This window comes from Triticum aestivum, chromosome 1A (genome assembly GCF_018294505.1).
Source record: "Triticum aestivum cultivar Chinese Spring chromosome 1A, IWGSC CS RefSeq v2.1, whole genome shotgun sequence".
In the NCBI taxonomy this organism is placed as follows: Eukaryota; Viridiplantae; Streptophyta; class Magnoliopsida; order Poales; family Poaceae; genus Triticum; species Triticum aestivum.
In genome coordinates, this window is record NC_057794.1 from 461,584,694 (window position 1) to 461,603,797 (window position 19,104).

Here is a 19,104-nt window from a genome sequence, read left to right on the forward strand (position 1 = left end):
CATGGGCACAGGTGGGGAGGGGGGCACAACTACGGCACGCCCCAAGACGCGGCCTAAACCACACTAGGGGCTTCCCGTTTGGTTATTTTTTTTTCTTTCAGGACCTTAATCTCTGGGAACACTGTCCGGCAGCACTATTGCTGAACACAGGATGCAGCAACCAAGGAGGCAGACAGCTACGTCATACCACAGAATTCCCAGGTTGATTACAGTAACGAGTGAAATCTTCAATTTAATATCATTACCCAGCTCGCCCTTGGAAGGGACTTAGTCCTACTCTTTGCTTATCGCACTATCTGTATCACTCTGCTTTAACGCAATTTTTTCAATAAACAATGCATGACATTACGACTACTATTGCATTCTTGTTATATATATATATATATATATATATATATATATATATATATATGTGTGTGTGTGTGTGTGTGTGTGTGTGTGTGTGTTCAGTAATGACGCCTTGCAACCGTACACTATGGTACGGCCAATACAGCAGGGGCTTACGTACCCCACAATGCGGTGTGAAAAGTCCGAACACTTTCACAAGTGCGGCACCCCGAACTTATAGCATTATATGCATCAGCTCCGAATCATGTCTTTGGTCAAATGTTGGGTTTGCCCGGCTCCTATGTTTTGGTACCTTACGTTCCGCTCTATCGGCTAAGGTAGCGCAAGGAGAACTACTGTGATTGTGCCTCGGTTCTGCCGGGCTGAGCACCTCAGTAGAGAAAGCTAAAACTGACTGTCATGATAAGGCGAGAGACTGGTCGCTGTTCAGCGAGGTTTTTCGAGTCCCTAAAGACTTATGCCGCTTAGGGTGAGGTGTCGGCCTTGTCCGGCTTACAGGCGTGTATCGCGCCCCGAATTTGGCCTTCTGAATACCAGGGGCTTCGCCGAAATTTAAAATTATAGAATTCTATGGCTAAGTGAGAGTGATAAAGCATTATTAGTCCGGTTGCCTTGTTCGTTGTGCTGAGCACCTCCCTCGAAGGACCCAAATATGGGAACAAGAGTGCTCAGGTTTATCCCGAACACCCCAGCACTCGTGGCATGGGGGAAGAAGCCCAGGACTAGCCATCTCTCAGATTGGATAAACAGCCAAACAGAAGGTAATATTTTAAATTCAAACAAGTGTTGCATAGCACATATGAAACATGTTTTCACAAATATAGGATAAAACGAGCGAGTTTACTCAAATATTACATCTTTTCAACACTCATCCGCGATAAGACGGGCACCCGGCAGAACACCCTCGTAGTACATCTCGGGGTGGCCGTGCTCCTTGCCCTCCAGCGGCCCCTCCTTGATCAGCTTCAAGATGTCTAGCTTGATCCACTGCAATTTCACACGGGCGAAAGCCCGGCGTGCACCTTCAATGCAGATAGATCGCTTGATGACCTCCAGCCGTGGGCAGGCATCCACGAGCCGCCTCACCAGGCCGAAGAAGCTGTTCGGAAGGGCGTCGCCAGGCCTCAACCGGACTATAAAGCTCTTCATGGCCTGATCGGCCGCCTTGTGCAGCTCGACCATCTGCTTCAGCTGGTCGCTCATTGGCACCGGATATTCGGCCTCAGCATACTGAGACCAGAACAGCTTCTCCATCGAGCTTCCGTCCTCGTCCTGGTAAAAGTGTGCGGCATCGGACACACTGCGGGGCAAATCTGCGAATGCTCCTGAAGAGCTCCGGATCCGGGTAAGTAATCGGTAATTTACTTTTACATGCTTGCTTTGCATATAGAAAGCCTTACTCGCCGCTATCTTCTTCATCATTTCGATCTCTTGGAGGGCCTTCTGGGCCTCGGCCTTCTTACTCTTTGCACTCTCAAGGGCCGCGGCAAGCTCAGACTCTCGCTCTTCGAGTCAAGCTCCAACGCCTCGTGCTTCATCGCGAGAGCCTGGAGCTCTTGCTGCACCTCGCCCACCCGAGCCTCGTGCTTCTCTCGCTCGGTGCGCTCCTGGGCTGCTTTATCTTCGGCCTGGGTTAGCGCTTGCTTCAGGGTCGCCACCTCGGTCGTGGCCCCTGGCACACATACAATGATCCTGTCATTTTGCAATTGCATCCTTTTTTATATATACACATCTATAGACAGGGTATTACTTACCCTTGTTATCCTTGAGCTGCCTCTTGGCAAGGCCGAGCTCTTTCCGGGACCCCTCGAGGGCCTACTTCAGTACGGCGACCTCCGCAGTCAATGCGGCGGACGCCAGCAGCGAAGCCTGCATATGCATATTGACATACTTATATTAGACTCCTACGATATTATTTGATCCTCTGTTCGGCTTTTCTTTGTGAACACCGAACAAAGCATCAGGGGCTACTGTCTATGCGGTAATATTTCTACTACATTTTAAAACACTTACCTCGAAGCCTGTTCGAAGGCTGGCACAGGCTTCAGTCAATCCGCTCTTGGCGGACTGAACCTTTTGGATCACCACACTCATGATAGTGCGGTGCTCCTCGTCGATGGAAGCGCTGCGAAGCGCTTCCAGCAGATTATCCGGCACCTCTGGATGGACAGAGGTCACTAGCACAGGTGTCTTGCCCCTCTTAGAAGGAGGCCGCCTGCCCGAGCCCGGAACTACCGGAGGGTCCGGCGCGGTGTTCGGCTGAGGGCCGAACTCGAAGCTCTCAGGGGCCCCATCCCCTCGGCTCCCGGAGTCCGGAAGGTCGCCTTGAGGCGCCTCCGGGATTGTCTCCCCTTGATCCGGTGCCTCTTGAGACAACACCTCGGCGTCGTCGGCAGGATGAGGGGAGGTGGCGGTCGGGACTGGATCGCTATCCATGTCCGACGAGCCCAGGGAGCCGTCCGATGATACCTCGATATTGGCTCGGGGCGGCCTGCATAATTATGTTAGGCGATTAGGGAAAGTAGTGCGACAAAGGGATCCTATGAGTTACTCTGGTATCCGAATACTTACGATCTCCCCGGGGGCTTGACCCTGGGCAACCACTCGTCTTCACCTTCGTCGACGGCGGTGGAACTGTCCGGAAGGAGAGTCCTTCCCTTCTTGGACCCTCCGGCCTCCCCAGTAGGGGCGGCCTTCCTTTTCTTGTCTCCCCCAATCGGTGGGGGAGCATCTACTTCTTCTTCTTCCTCGTCTTCGGGGGAAGAGTGCGCCGCAGAGTCATCGGACGGTGAGTCCGACGACGCCTGGCATAGGGAACTCTTTCGGGTTCCCTTGGCCTTTTTGGTCTTCTTCGGCACCTTATAAGGGGCCGGAGTCAGCATCTTCGCCAGAAGAGCATCTGCGGGGCCTTTGGGCAAAGGAGCCGGACAGTCGATCTGTCCAGCCATCTTCTGCCAGTCCTATCAAAGGTACGGGAGTTTAGATCCCGCATAGAGTCAATCTATATAAAAAATAAGTATCCTGTGAAAGGTAAAGGAGCTTACCGCACTGGCTTGGCGCTTCGCGCTGAATCCGCGATCCTCAGTAATAGGGGGGGGGCGACCTCGGCGCTTTTGAACAGCACCCTCCAGGCGTCTTCATGAGTCGTGTCAAAGAGCCTGTTCAGAGTTCGGTGTTGCGCCAGATTGAATTCCCACAAGTTGAACTCCCGTTGTTGGCACGGGAGTATTTGGCGGATGAGCATAACTTGGACTATGTTGAGAAGCTTGAGCTTCTTGTCCAGCATGTTTTGAATACATGTTTGGAGTCCAGTCAGCTCTTTCGAATTACCCCAGGACAGGCCCTTCTCTTTCCAGGAGGTGAGCCACGTGGGGATGCCAGATCGGAACTCGGGGGTCGCTGCCCATGCAGGGTCGCGCGGCTCGGTGATATAGAACCACCCGGATTGCCACCCCTTTATGGTTTCCACAAATGAGCCCTCGAGCCATGTTACGTTGGGCATCTTACCACCATGGCGCCTCCGCACTCTGCCTGGCGGCTGCCCACCACCTTCGGTTTGACATTGAAGGTCTTCAGCCATAAGCCGAAGTGGGGCTTGATGCGGAGGAAGGCCTCGCACACGACGATAAACGCCGAGATGTTGAGGACGAAGTTCGGGGCCAGATCGTGGAAATCCAGGCTGTAATAGAACATGAGTCCCCGGATGAATGGATGGAGAGGGAATCCCAGTCCACGGAGGAAATGGGTGAGGAATACTACCCTCTCATGGGGCCTCGGGGTGGGGATGAGCTGCCCCTCATCTGGGAGCCGGTGCGCGATGTCGTCAGGCAGGTATCCGGCTCTCCTCAGTTTCTTGATGTCTCCCTCCGTGACGGAGGAGACCATCCACTTGCCTCCCGCTCCGGACATGGTTGGAGAAGGTTGAGGTGGAAGTGTGGACTTGGGCGCTAGAGCTCGGGTGTGCAAAAACGGATGAGCAAAGGAGGAAGAAGGCGTGGACAGAAAGGTGAATCCTTATCCCTTTATATGGGCGGACAAAACAAAGCGTCGCCACTTGCCTGGTAAAACTCACTTATCCCCCAAGCGCCGCAATTGATGGCGCGGTTGGGTTACCCACGCCCTTATTGATGAGAATCCCGTAATAAGGGGGCACGATCTCTGTTTTGACAAGACGTGTTGAAAAACGGTTCGAATAATCACCGGGCCATGACATAACCTCATGCTGCCAAAACAAGCCAGCAAATTAGATATGCGAAAATATTATTCTCTCTACGGTGGAATGTGGAACTTATTTTGCAGGGTCGGACACTATCCTCGTATTCAAATTCTTATGTGATGTGTTTGGAGAAGGAACCCGCCTTGCAATGCCGAAGACAATACTGCGCGCCGGACTCATCATCATTGAAGCCTGGTTCAGGGGCTACTGAGGGAGTCCTGGATTAGGGGGTCTCTGGACAGCCGGACTATCTCCATGGGCCGGACTATTAGACTATGAAGATACAAGATTGAAGACTTCGTCTCGTGTCCGGATGGGACTCTACTTGGCGTGGAAGGCAAGCTAAGCAATACGTATATGGATATCTCCTCCTTTGTAACCGACCTTGTGTAACCCTAACCCTCTCCGGTGTCTATATAAACCGAAGGATTTTAGTCCGTAGGAGAACAACCATAACATACAATCATACCATAGGCTAGCTTCTAGGGTTTAGCCTCTCTGTTCTCGTGGTAGATCTACTCTTGTATTACCCATATCATCAATATTAATCAAGCAAGACGTAGGGTTTTACCTCCATCAAGAGGGCCCGAACCTGGGTAAAACTTCGTGTCCCCTGCCTCCTGTTACCATCCGGCCTAGAGCACAGTTCGGGACCCCCTACCCGAGATCCGCCGGTTTTGACACCGATAACGAGTGTCTCCAACATACATCAGGTCCAAGGGGGAGTTTTATTTGCAATTAATTTTTTATTTAGTTTGCATAAAGCATGGGACTGGGCATCCCGGTGACCAGCCATTTTCTCGTGAGTGAGGAGCGGAGTCCACTCCTCTTGAGAATAACCCGCCTAACACGGAAGATAAGGACAGCCTTGGTTGATACATGAGCTATTCGAGCATACAAAACAGAATGTTTATTTGAAGGTTTAGAGTTTGGCACATACAAATTTACTTGGAACGGCAGGTAGATACCGCATATAGGAAGGTATAGTGGACTCATCTGGAATAACTTTGGGGTTTAAGGGATTGGATGCACAAGCAGTATTCCCGCTTAGTACAAGTGAAGGCTAGCAAGAGACTGGGAAGCGACCAACTAGAGAGCGACAACAGCCATGTACATGCATTAAAATCAATAAACATTGGATGCAAGCATGAGTAGGATATAATCCACCATGAACATAAATATCGGGAAGGCTATGTTGACTTTGTTTCAACTACATGCGTGAACATGTGCCAAGTCAAGTCACTTAAATCATTCAAAGGAGGATACCACCCCATCATACCACATCATAACCATCTCAATAGCATGTTGGCACGCAAGGTAAACCATTATAACTCATAGCTAATCAAGCATGGCACAAGCAACTATGATCTCTAATTGCCATTGCAAACATGTTTATTCATAATAAGCTGAATCAAGAACGAGGGGCTCATCATATTTACAAAAACAAAAGAGGTCGAGTTCATACTAGCTTTTCTCATCTCAGTCAGCCCATCATATATCATCATAATTGCCTTTCACTTGCACGACCGAACGATGTGAATAATAATAAGAGTGCACATGCATTGGACTAAGCTGGAATCTGCGAGCATTCAATAAACAGGAGAAGACAAGGCAAAATGGGCTCTTGGTTAAATCAACAATAATGCATATAAGAGCCACTTCAACAATTTAATTATGGTCTTCTTCTACTGACCCCCAAAGAAAAGAAAAGAAATAAAACTATTTACACGGGAAAGCTCCCAACAAGCAAAAGAAGAACGGGAAATATTTTTGGGTTTTCTTTTTAATTATTACTACTACAGCAGAAAAGTAAACAACAACTATTTTTTTGTTTTTCTTAATGTTTAACAAACACACAAGAAGAAAGCAGGAAAAAGAAAATAAACTAGCATGGATATTACAGTGAAAGAGTATGAGCACCGACATCTAGTAATGAGTGTGTGTGAGCATAAATGTAATGTGGTGAGAAATACGAACTCCCCCAAGCTTAGGCGTTTGGCCTAAGTTGGTCTATTGCCAGGGATAGCCTGGCGGGTACCCGTAGGTGTAGCTGGGGTTGTACTGCGACGAAGAATAGTTGGGATCATACTGATGTGCAGCGGTTATCGCCTGCTGAGCTGCAGCGTGGAGTCGAGCTGCCTCCGCTCCCCTCTCGTACTCTTCTGCCTCCTCTCTGGTAATAACATATCTTCTTCTTGTCTGTGAATCAAAGAAGGCAGGAGCAGGTAGAGTAATACGGAAAACACGTCATTTATCAAAAAATAAACGATATAAGAGAGGTGATTCAGGCCTCTCAACAAACTGGTGCAAAGCCATAGAGTTGTAATCTAAATATACAGGAGGCAACTCCGTATCACCCTCACGAATGTCTATCTCAAGAAAATGAGCTAAGCGGGTTGCATAAATTCCTCCAAAGAAATCTCCATTATGTCTATTATGATGCAACCTACGAGCTACAATGGCTCCCATATGATAAGATTGGTCTCCTAACACAGCACTCCTAAGAATGCTAAGATCAGGGACACACATGTGACATGCTTCATCCTTAGCATTTATGCATCTACCGATGAAGAGAGCAAAATAATGTATAGAAGGAAAGTGAATGCTCCCTATGGTAGCCTGTGTTATATCTCTAGATTCCCCCACAGTTATACTAGCAAGAATGTTTCAAATTCAGATTTAGGGGGATCCCTAACACTACCCCATGATGGAAGTTTGCAAGCAGAAGTGAAATCCTCTAAGTCCATGGTATAAGATTTGTCATAGAGATCAAACATGACTGAAGGAGAATTACGCGAAGATGAATACTCAAACCTCCTCACAAATGAACTTGTGAGATCATTATACTGGGGGCATTTGTTAGCCTCAAAATCCTCAAGACCGGCATTGTGCAAATATGCTTTGAATTCTTCTTTAATTCCCGCACGGTCCATAAAATTTTCCGACGGCCATACGCAAGGCCGTACTGGAGCGTCTCTTGGTGGATCCTCGTCAGCATCGCGCATAGCAATCCTGGGTCCTTGCTTCTTAGAGGAACCACCTTGGAACATCTTCCTAAACATATTATTTTTCTTTGAGAAATTCTGAAATTTTTAGTAACTTGAAACAAAAGTGAACCAACTTCAATAAAACTGATAGCAACTACTCCTACAAGTGCCTAGAGCCTATATCAAGCATTAGAACTACTTAGAACCATATAAATTTGGCATGCAAGCTCAAGAACATGGTAACCTATGTAGCAAAAATTTGCAAAGAATAAAGCACTAGAACAAAAACTAATTGGACCAATGGAGGAGTCACATACCAAGGAACAATCTCCCCAAGCAGTTTTGCGAGAGGTGCTTTGAGCAAGGAGATCGAAAATCACGGCAAAAGTGGCTGGAACTCGTGCTTGAGTTGGTTTTTGGGTTTGTGTGAGACAGAGGAAGAAGATGGGTGCTGGGATAAGTGGAGGAGGGCCACCGTGGGCCCACGAGGCAGGAGGCGCGCCCTATAGGGGGGGCGCCCACCACCCTCGTGGCCAGGTGGCAGCTCCTCCCACGGTAATTTTTGCACAGTAAATCCTCAATTATTCCCGAAAAAATCATATTAAATTGGATGTCATTCTGAGGACTTTTATTTTCGGGATACTTTTATATTACACGGATAAATCAGGAAACAGACTGAAAATACTATTTTTACTTTATTTAATATAAATAACAGAAAGTATAAGTGGGGTACAGAAAGTTGTGCTTCTAGTTTCATCCATCTCATGCTCATCAAAAAGAATCCACTAACAAGGTTGATCAAGTCTTGTTAACAAACTCGTTCCGATAATCATGAAACCGGAGAAATTTCGAATAACACTAAGTTACCTCAACGGGGATATGCACATCCCCAATAATAAGTATATCATATTACTTCTTGACAGTAGGAAGAGGAAATTCAAAACCTCCAAATATAATTGATGGAATTTTTCCAATAGAGTTGATACTATGAACTTGAGGTTGTTTCCTCGGAAAGTGTACCGTATGCTCATCACCATTAACATGAAAAGTGACATTGCCTTTGTTGCAATCAATAACAGCCCCTGCAGTATTAAGAAAAGGTCTTCCAAGAATAATAGACATACTATCATCCTCGGGAATATGAAGAATAACAAAGTCCGTTAAAATAGTAACATTTGCAACCACAACAGGCACATCCTCACAAATACTGACAGGTATAGAAGTTGATTTATCAGCCATTTGCAAAGATATTTCGGTAGGTGTCAGCTTATTCAAATCAAGTATACGATATAAAGAGAGAGGCATAACACTAACACCGGCTCCAAGATCACATAAAGCAGTTTTAATATAATTTCTTTTAATGGAGCAAGGTATAGTAGGTACTCCGGGGTCTCCAAGTTTCTTTGGTATTCCACTATTCCACCCTTAAAAGTATAGTTAGCAAGCATGGTGGAAATTTCAGCTTCCGTTATCTTTCTTTTATTAGTAATGATATCCTTCATATATTTATCATAAGGATTTGTTTTGAGCACATCAGTTAATCTCATACGCAAAAAGATAGGCCTAATCATTTCAGCAAAGCGCTCAAAATCCTCATCATCCTTTTTCTTGGATGGTTTCGGAGGAAAGGGCATGGGTTTCTGAACCCAAGGTTCCCTTTCTTTACCATGTTTCCTAGCAACAAAGTCTCTTTTATCATAACGTTGATTCTTTGATTGTGGGTTATCAAGAACAACAGCGGGCTCAATTTCTACATCATTATCATTACTAGGTTGAGCATCATCATGAACATCATCATTAATATTTTTACTAGGTTCATGTTCATTACCAGATTGTGTTTTAGGATCAGACATAGATATATCATTTGGATTATCAGGTGGTTCAGCAATAGGTTCACTAGAAGTTTGCACAGTTCTATCATTTTTCTTCTTCTTCTTTTTAGAAGAACTAGGAACATCAATATTATTTCTTTGAGAATCTTGCTCGATTATCTTAGGGTGGCCTTCAGGATACAAAGTTTCCTGAGTCATTCTACCAGTTCTAGTAGCCACTCTAACAGCATAATCATTTTTCTTACTATTCATTTCATCAAGCACTTTTTTTGAGCCTTAAGTACTTGTTCTACTTGAGTGGTAACCATAGAAGCATGTTTGCTAACAAGTTTAAGTTCACCTTTAATATTAGCCATATAATCACCCAAGCGTCTAATCATATAAGCATTTTCTTTTAATTGTCTACCAAAATAAGCATTGAAGTCGTCTTGCTTAAACATAAAGTTATCAAACTCATCCAAGCACTGACTAGCAATTTTAGTAGGAGGGACTTCAGCTTTATCATATCTATAGAGAGAATTTACCTTTACTACCTGTGTCGGGATATTGGAATCAGGAGGTTCTTCAGTAAATAAAGAATTAAGATCATATGTTTCTTCAACAGGCGGTATATTAAGACCATGGTTTTCTTCAATAGGAGGTAAATTATTAATGTCTTCAGCTTTAATACCTTTTTCTTTCATAGATTTCTTTGCCTCTTGCATATCTTCGGGACTGAGGAATAAAACACCTCTCTTCTACGGAGTTGGTTTAAGAATGGGCTCAGTAATTGGAGTAGGAGCAGGCTCAGGAGTTGGCTCAGAAGGTGCCCAATTATTTTCATTTGTCAACATATTATTCAATAGAATTTCAGCTCCATCCGGTGTTCTTTCCCTGAAAAGAGAACTAGCACAACTATCAAGGTAATCTCTGGAAGCATCGGTTAGTCCATTATAAAAGATATCAAGTATTTCAGGTTTCTTAAGAGGATGATCAGGCAAAGCATTAAGTAACTTGAGAAGCCCCCCCAAGCTTGTGGGAGACTCTCTTCTTTAATTTGCACGAAGTTGTATATTTCCCTCAAAGCAGCTTGTTTCTTATGAGCAGCAAAATATTTAGCAGAGAAGTAATAAATCATATTCTGGGGACTACACACACAACCAGGATCAAGAGAATTAAACCATATCTTAGCATCACCCTTTAATGAGAACGGAAATATTTTGAGTATATAAAAGTAACGCAATCTCTCATCATTAGTGAACAGGACAGCTATATCATTTAACTTAGTAAGATGTGCCACAACAGTTTCAGATTCATAGCCATAAAACGAATCAGATTCAACCAAAGTAATTATATCAGGATCAACAGAGAATTCATAGTCCTTATCAGGAACACATATAGGTGAAGTGGCAAAAGCAGGGTCAGATCTAATTTTATCTCTAAGTGATTCTTTGTTCCATTTAATTAATAACCTCTTAAGCTCATATCCATCTTTGCAAGCTAAAATAGCGGCAGAAGATTCCATATCAAAAAGATAGCCCTCAGGGATAACAGGCATATTTTCATCATCACTATCATCATCGTATTCAGGTTCAATAATTTATTTTTCTCTAGCCCTAGCAATTTGTTCATCAAGAAATTCACTAAGGGGCACAGTAGTATCAGGTATAGAAGCAGCTTCATCATAAGTATCATGCATAGTAGAAGTGGCATCATCAATAACATGCGACATATCACAATGAATAGCAGAAGCAGGTGTAGGTGTCGCAACCTTACTCATAACAGAAGGTGAATCAAGTGCAGAGCTAGATGGCAGTTCCTTACCTCCCCTCGTAGTTGAGTGATAGATCTTGGTTTTTGGATCTCTCAAATTCTTCATAGTGTCCAGCAGATATAAATCCCAAGTGACTCAAAGAATAGAGCTATGCTCCCCGGCAACGGCGCCAGAAATTGGTCTTGATAACCCACAAGTATAGGGGATCGCAACAGCTTTCGAGGGTAGAGTATTCAACCCAAATTTATTGATTCAACACAAGGGGAGCCAAAGAATATTCTCAAGTATTAGCAGCTGAGTTGTCAATTCAACCACACCTAGAAAATTAGTATTTGCAGCAAAGTGTTTAGTAGCAAAGTAATATGATAGTGGTGGTAGCGGCAACAAAAGTAAAGACAGCAAAAGTAATGTTTTTGGTATTTTGTAGTGATTGTAACAGTAGCAGCGGAAAAAGTAAATAAGCGAAACCAGTATATGGAAAACTCGTAGGCACTGGATCAGTGATGGATAATTATGCCGGATGCGGTTCATCATGTAACAGTCATAACATAGGGTGACACAGAACTAGCTCCAATTCAGCAATGTAATGTAGGCATGTATTTCGTATATAGTCATACGTGCTTATGGAAAAGAACTTGCATGACATCTTTTGTCCTACCCTCCTGTGGCAGCGGGTTCCTATTGGAAACTAAGAGATATTAAGGCCTCCTTTTAATAGAGAACCGGAACAAAGCATTAGCACATAGTGAATACATGAACTCCTCAAACTATGGTCATCACTAGGAGTGGTCCCGATTATTGTCACTTCGGGGTTGCCGGATCATAACACATAGTAGGTGACTATAGACTTGCAAGATAGGATCAAGAACTCACATATATTCAAGAAAACATAATAGGTTCAGATCTGAAATCATGTCACTTGGGCCCTAGTGACAAGCATTAAGCATAGCAAAGTCATAGCAACATCAATCTCAGAACATAGTGGATACTAGGGATCAAACCCTAACAAAACTAACTCGATTACATGATAAATCTCATCCAACCCATCACCATCCAGCAAGCCTACAATGGAATTACTCACGCACGGCGGTGAGCATCATGAAATTGGTGATGGAGGATGAGGATGGTTGATGATGACGACGGTGATGAATCCCCCTCTCCGAAGCCCCGAACGGACTCCAGATCAGCCCTCCCGAGAGGTTTTAGGGCTTGGCGGCGGCTCCATATCGTAAAACGCGATGATTTCTTCTCTTTGATTTTTTCTCTCCGAAAGCAAATATATAGAGTTGGAGTTGGCGTCGGAGGGTTTCCAGGGGGCCCACGAGGTAGGGGGGCGCGCCCTAGGGAGGGCGCGCCCCCCACCCTCGTGAGAAGGGTGTGGCCCCCCTGGTCTTCATCTTTGGCGAGGTTTTTTTATTATTTTTTCTAAGATGTTCCGTGGAGTTTCAGGTCATTCCGAGAATATTTGTTTTCTGCACATAAAACAACACCATGGCAATTCTGCTGAAAAGAGCGTCAGTCCGGGTTAGTTCCATTCAAATCATACAAGTTAGAGTCCAAAACAAGGGCAAAAGTGTTTGGAAAAGTAGATACGACGGAGACGTATTAGGTCGCCGGGTGCACATGTTCGGCGGCGCGGGGAAGATGGATCTAAGGTTTTCATCCGCGAATTTTTGGAGGGGGGCTATTTATAGATTCTGGGAGCTTGGAGAGTCCAAATGAGGTGCGGTTTTCGGCCACGAGATCGTGATCGAACGACCGAGAGGATGGAGGGCGTTTGGATGGGTTTTGGGCCACTTTGGAGGGGCGTTGGGCTGCAACACACACGAGGCCTTTACGGTTCCCTGGTTAACCGTTGGAGTATCAAACAAACACCAAATGGAACGAAACTTGACAGGCAGTCTACCGGTAGTGAACCAAGGCCGCTTGGCAAATCTCGGTCCAATCCGAGAACGTTTAACACACGCTCACGAAAAGAGGCAAAAAGGGGACGCCGGAGGACATAGGAGTGCCGGATTGCAAAATGGACAACGGGTAAAATGCTCGGATGCATGAGACGAACATGTATGCAAATGCGATGCACATGATGCCATGATATGAAATGCATGACACGCAAGCAAATGACAAGGCAACAACAACGAATAACTGGAAGACACGTGGTGCAACGGTCTCGGGGCGTTATATTAGCAATTGGCGCATTCTATGATTATGAGATATGGCAGATGGACGTCAAAACATCATTTCTTAATGGCTTCCTTAAGGAAGAATTGTATATGATGCAACCGGAAGGTTTTGTCGATCCTAAGAATGCTGACAAAGGTATGCAAGCTCCAACGCTCAATCTATGGGCTGGTGCAAGCATCTCGGAGTTGGAACATTAGCTTTGATGAGATGATCAAAGCGTTTGGGTTTACACAAACTTATGAAGAAGCCTGTGTTTACAAGAAAGTGAGTGGGAGCTCTATAGCATGTCTCATATTATATGTGGATGACATACTATTGATGAGAAATGACGTAGAATTTTTGGAAAGCATAAAGGCCTACTTGAATAAGTGTTTTTCAATGAAGGACCTTGGAGAAGCTTCTTACATATTAGGCATCAAGATCTATAGAGATAGATCGAGACGCCTCATTGGTCTTTCACAAAGCACATACCTTGACAAGATATTGAAGAAGTTCAATATGTATCAGTCCAAGAAGAGGTTCTTGACTGTATTGCAAGGTGTGAGATTGAGCACGACTCAATGCCCGACCTTGGCAGAAGATAGAGAAAAGATGAGTGTCAACCCCTATGCCTCGGCCATAGGTTCTATTATGTATGCCATGTTGTGTACCAGACCTGATGTGAACCTCGCCGTAAGTTTGGTAGGAAGGTACCAAAGTAATCCCGGCATGGAACATTGGACAACGGTTAAGAACATCCTGAAGTACCTGAAAAGGACTAAGGATATGTTTCTCGTTTATGGAGGTGACGAAGAGCTCGTCATAAAGGGTTACGTCGACGCTAGCTTCGACACAGATCTGGATGACTCCAAGTCACAAACTGGATACGTGTATGTTTTGAATGGTGGACAGTCAGCTGGTGCAGTTGCAAGCAAAGTGTCATGGCGGGATCTACATGTGAAGCGGAGTACATAGCAGCCTCGGGGGTGATAACCCACAAGTATAGGGGATCGCAACAGCTTTCGAGGGTAGAGTATTCAACCCAAATTTATTGATTCGACACAAGGGGAGCCAAAGAATATTCTCAAGTATTAGCATCTGAGTTGTCAATTCAACCACACCTGAAAACTTAGTATTTGCAACAAAGTGTTTAGTAGCAAAGTAATATGATATTGGTGGTAGCAACAACAAAAGTAAAGACAGCAAAAGTAATGTTTTTGGTATTTTGTAGTGATTGTAACAGTAGCAGCGGGAAAGTAAATAAGCGTAAACCAGTATATGGAAAACTCATAGGCACTGGATCAGTGATGGATAATTATGCCGGATGCGGTTCATCATGTAACAGTCATAACATAGGGTGACACAGAACTAGCTCCAATTCATCAATGTAATGTAGGCATGTATTCCGTATATAGTCATACGTGCTTATGGAAAAGAACTTGCATGACATCTTTTGTCCTACCCTCCCGTGGCAGCGGGGTCCTATTGGAAACTAAGGGATATTAAGGCCTCCTTTTAATAGAGAACCGGAACAAAGCATTAGCACATAGTGAATACATGAACTCCTCAAACTATGGTCATCATTGGGAGTGGTCCCGATTATTGTCACTTCGGGGTTGCAGGATCATAACACATAGTAGGTGACTATAGACTTGCAAGATAGGATCAAGAACTCACATATATTTATGAAAACATAATAGGTTCAGATCTGAAATCATGGCACTCGGGCCCTAGTGACAAGCATTAAGCATAGCAAAGTCATAGCAACATCAATCTCAGAACATAGTGGATACTAGGGATCAAACCCTAACAAAACTAACTTGATTACATGATAAATCTCATCCAACCCATCACCGTCCAGCAAGCCTATGATGGAATTACTCACGCACGGCGGTGAGCATCATGAAATTGGTGATGGAGGATGGTTGATGATGACGACGGCGACGAATCCCCCTCTCCGGAGCCCCGAACGAACTCCAGATCAACCCTCCCAAGAGGTTTTAGGGCTTGGCAGCGACTCCGTATTGTAAAACGCGATGATTTCTTCTCTCTGATTTTTTCTCTCTGAAAGCAAATATATAGAGTTGGAGTTGGCGTCGGAGGGTTTCCAGGGGGCCCACGAGGTAGGGGGGCGCGCCCCCCACCCTCATGAGAAGGGTGTGGCCCCCCTGGTCTTCATCTTTGGCGAGGATTTTTCATTATTTTTTCTAAGATGTTCCATGGAGTTTCAGGTCATTCCGAGAATATTTGTTTTCTGCACATAAAACAACACCATGGCAATTCTGCTGAAAACAGCGTCAGTCCGGGTTAGTTCCATTCAAATCATACAAGTTAGAGTCCAAAACAAGGGCAAAAGTGTTTGGAAAAGTAGATACAACGAAGACGTATCAACTCCCCCAAGCTTAAACCCTTGCTTGTCCTCAAGCAATTCAGTTGACAAACTGAAAGAAAGAAAGAAAAACTTTTACAAACTCTGTTTGTTCTTGTTGTTGTAACTATGTCAAGCCAGCATTCAAGTTTTCAGCATAGATCATAACTAACCACATTTGCAATAATTCTCAGGTCTCATAGTTACTCATATCAATAGCATAATCAACTAGCAAGTCATAATAATAAATCTCAGATGACAACACTTTCTCAAAACAATCATAATATGATATAACAAGATGGTATCACACTAGCCCTTTCTGAGACCGCAAAACATAAATGCAGAGCACCTTTAAAGATCAAGGACTGACTAGAAATTGTAATTCATGGTAAAAGAGATCCAATCTAGTAACACCCAACATAGATTAATAGTGATGAATGCAAATGACAGATGTGCTCTCCAGCTAATGCTTTTTAATAAGAGGGTGATGACTCAACATAAAAGTAAATGGATAGGCCCTTCACAGAGGGAAGCAGGGATTTGTAGAGGTGCCAGAGCTCGGTTTTGAAATAGAGATAAATTGTATTATGAGTGGTATACTTTCATTGTCAACGTAACAACTAAGAGATGGTGATATCTTCCATGCCAAACACATTATAGGCAGTTCCCAAACAGAATGGTAAAGTTTATACTCCCCCTCCACCAACAAGCATCATTCCATGGCTTGCTCGAAACAACGAGTGCCTCCAACATACATCAGGTCCCAGGGGGAGTTTTGTTGGCAATTAATTTTGATTTAGTTTGCATAAAGCATGGGACTGGGCATCCCGGTGACCAACCATTTTCTCGTGAGTGAGGAGCGGAGTCCACTCCTCTTGAGAATAACCCACCTAACACGGAAGATAAGGACAACCTTGATTGATACATGAGCTATTCGAGCATACAAAACAGAATGTTTATTTGAAGGTTTAGAGTTTGGCACATACAAATTACTTGGAACAGCAGGTAGATACACATATAGGAAGGTATAGTGGACTCATCTGGAATAACTTTGGGGTTTAAGGGATTGGATGCACAAGCAGTGTTCTCGCTTAGTACAGGTGAAGGCTATCAAAAGACTGGGAAGCGACCAACTAGAGAGCGACAACAGCCATGTACATGCATTAAAATTAATAAACATTGGATGCAAGTATGAGTAGGATATAATCCACCATGAACATAAATATCGTGAAGGCTATGTTGATTTTGTTTCAACTATATGCGTGAACATGTGCCAATCAAGTCACTTAAATCATTCAAAGGAGGACACCACCCCATCATAACCATCTTAATAGCATGTTGGCACACAAGGTAAATCATTATAACTCATAGCTAATCAAGCATGGCACAAGCAACTATGATCTCTAATTGTCATTGCAAACATGTTTATTCATAATAAGCTGAATCAAGAACGAGGGACTCATCATATTTACAAAAACAAAAGAGGTCGAGTTCGTACTAGCTTTTCTCATCTCAGTCAGTCCATCATATATCATCATAATTGCCTTTCACTTGCACGACCGAACAGTGTGAATAGTAATAAGAGTGTACGTGCATTGGACTAAGCTGGAATCTGCGAGCATTCAATAAACAGGAGAAGACAAGGCAATATGGGCTCTGGGTTAATTCAACAATGATGCATATAAGAGCCACTTCAACATTAATTATGGTCTTCTCCTACTGACCCCCAAAGAAAAGAAAAGAAATAAAACTATTTACACGGGAAAGCTCCCAACAAGCAAAAGAAGAACGGGAAATATTTTTGGGTTTTCTTTTTAATTATTACTACTACAGCAGAAAAATAAACTACTACTAATTTTTTTTGGTTTTTCTTAAGGTTTAACAAACACACAAGAAGAAAGCGGGAAAAAGAAAATAAACTAGCATGGATATTACAGTGAAAGAGTATGAGCACCGACATCTACCAATGAGTGTGTGTGAACATAAATGTAATGTCGGTGAGAAATACGTACTCCCCCAAGCTTAGGCTTTTGGCCTAAGTTGGTCTATGGCCACGGCTGGCCTGGCTGATATCCATAATAATAGTTGTTGGGGTCGTACTACGACGAAGAATAGTTGGGATCATACTGATGTGCAGCGGTTATCGCGTGCTGAGCTGCAGCGTGGAGTCGAGCTGCCTCCGCTCTCCTCTCGTACTCTTCTGCCTCCTCTCTGGTAATAACATATCTTCTTTTTGTCTGTGAATCAAAGAAGGCAGGAGCAGGTAGAGTAATACAGAAAACACGTCGTTTGTCAAAAACTAAATGATATAAGAGAGGTGATTCAGGCTTCTCAACAAACTGGTGCGAAGCCATAGAGTTATAATCTAAATATACAGGAGGAAACTCCATATCACCCTCACAAATGTCTATCTCAAGAAAATGAGCTAAGCGGGTTGCATAAATTCCTCCAAAGAAATCTCCATTATGTCTATTATGATGCAACCTACGAGCTATAATGGCTCCCATATGATAAGATTGGTCTCCTAACACAGCACTCCTAAGAATGCTAAGATCAGGGACACACATGTGACATGCTTCATCCTTAGCATTTATGCATCTACTGATGAAGAGAGCAAAATAATGTATAGCAGGAAAGTGAATGCTCCCTATGGTAGCCTGCGTTATATCTCTAGATTCCCCCACAGTTATACTAGCAAGAAAGTTTCTAAATTCAGATTTAGGGAGATCCCTAACACTACCCCATGATGGAAGTTTGCAAGCAGAAGTGAAATCCTCCAAGTCCATGGTATAACATTTGTCATAGAGATCACACATGACTGAAGGAGAATTACGCGAAGATGAATACTCAAACCTCGTCACAAAGGAACTTGTGAGATCATGATACTAGGGGCATTTGTTGGCCTCAAAATCCTCAAGACCGGAATTGCGCAAATATGCTTTGAATTCTTCTTTAATTCCCGCACGGTCCATAAAATTTTCTGACGGCCATTCACAAGGCCGTACTGGAGCGTCTTTTGGTGGATCCGCGTCAGCATCGCGTATAGCAATCCTGGGTCCTTGCTTCTTAGAGCGACAACCTTGGAACATCTTCCTAAGCATATTGTTTTTCTCTGAAAAATTCTGAAATTTTTAGTAACTTGAAACAAAAGTGAACCAACTTCAATAAAACTGATAGCAACTACTCCTACAAGTGCCTAGAGCCTATATCAAGCATTAGAACTACTTGGAACCATATCAATTTGACATGCAAGCTCAAGAACATGGTCACCTATGCAGCACAAATTTGCACAGAATAAAGCACTAAAACAAAAACTAATTGGACCAATGGAGGAGTCACATACCAAGGAACAATCTCCCCAAGCAGTTTTGTGAGAGGTGCTTTGAGCAAGGAGATCGAAAATCACAGCAAAAGTGGCTGGAAGAGCGCCAGAAAAT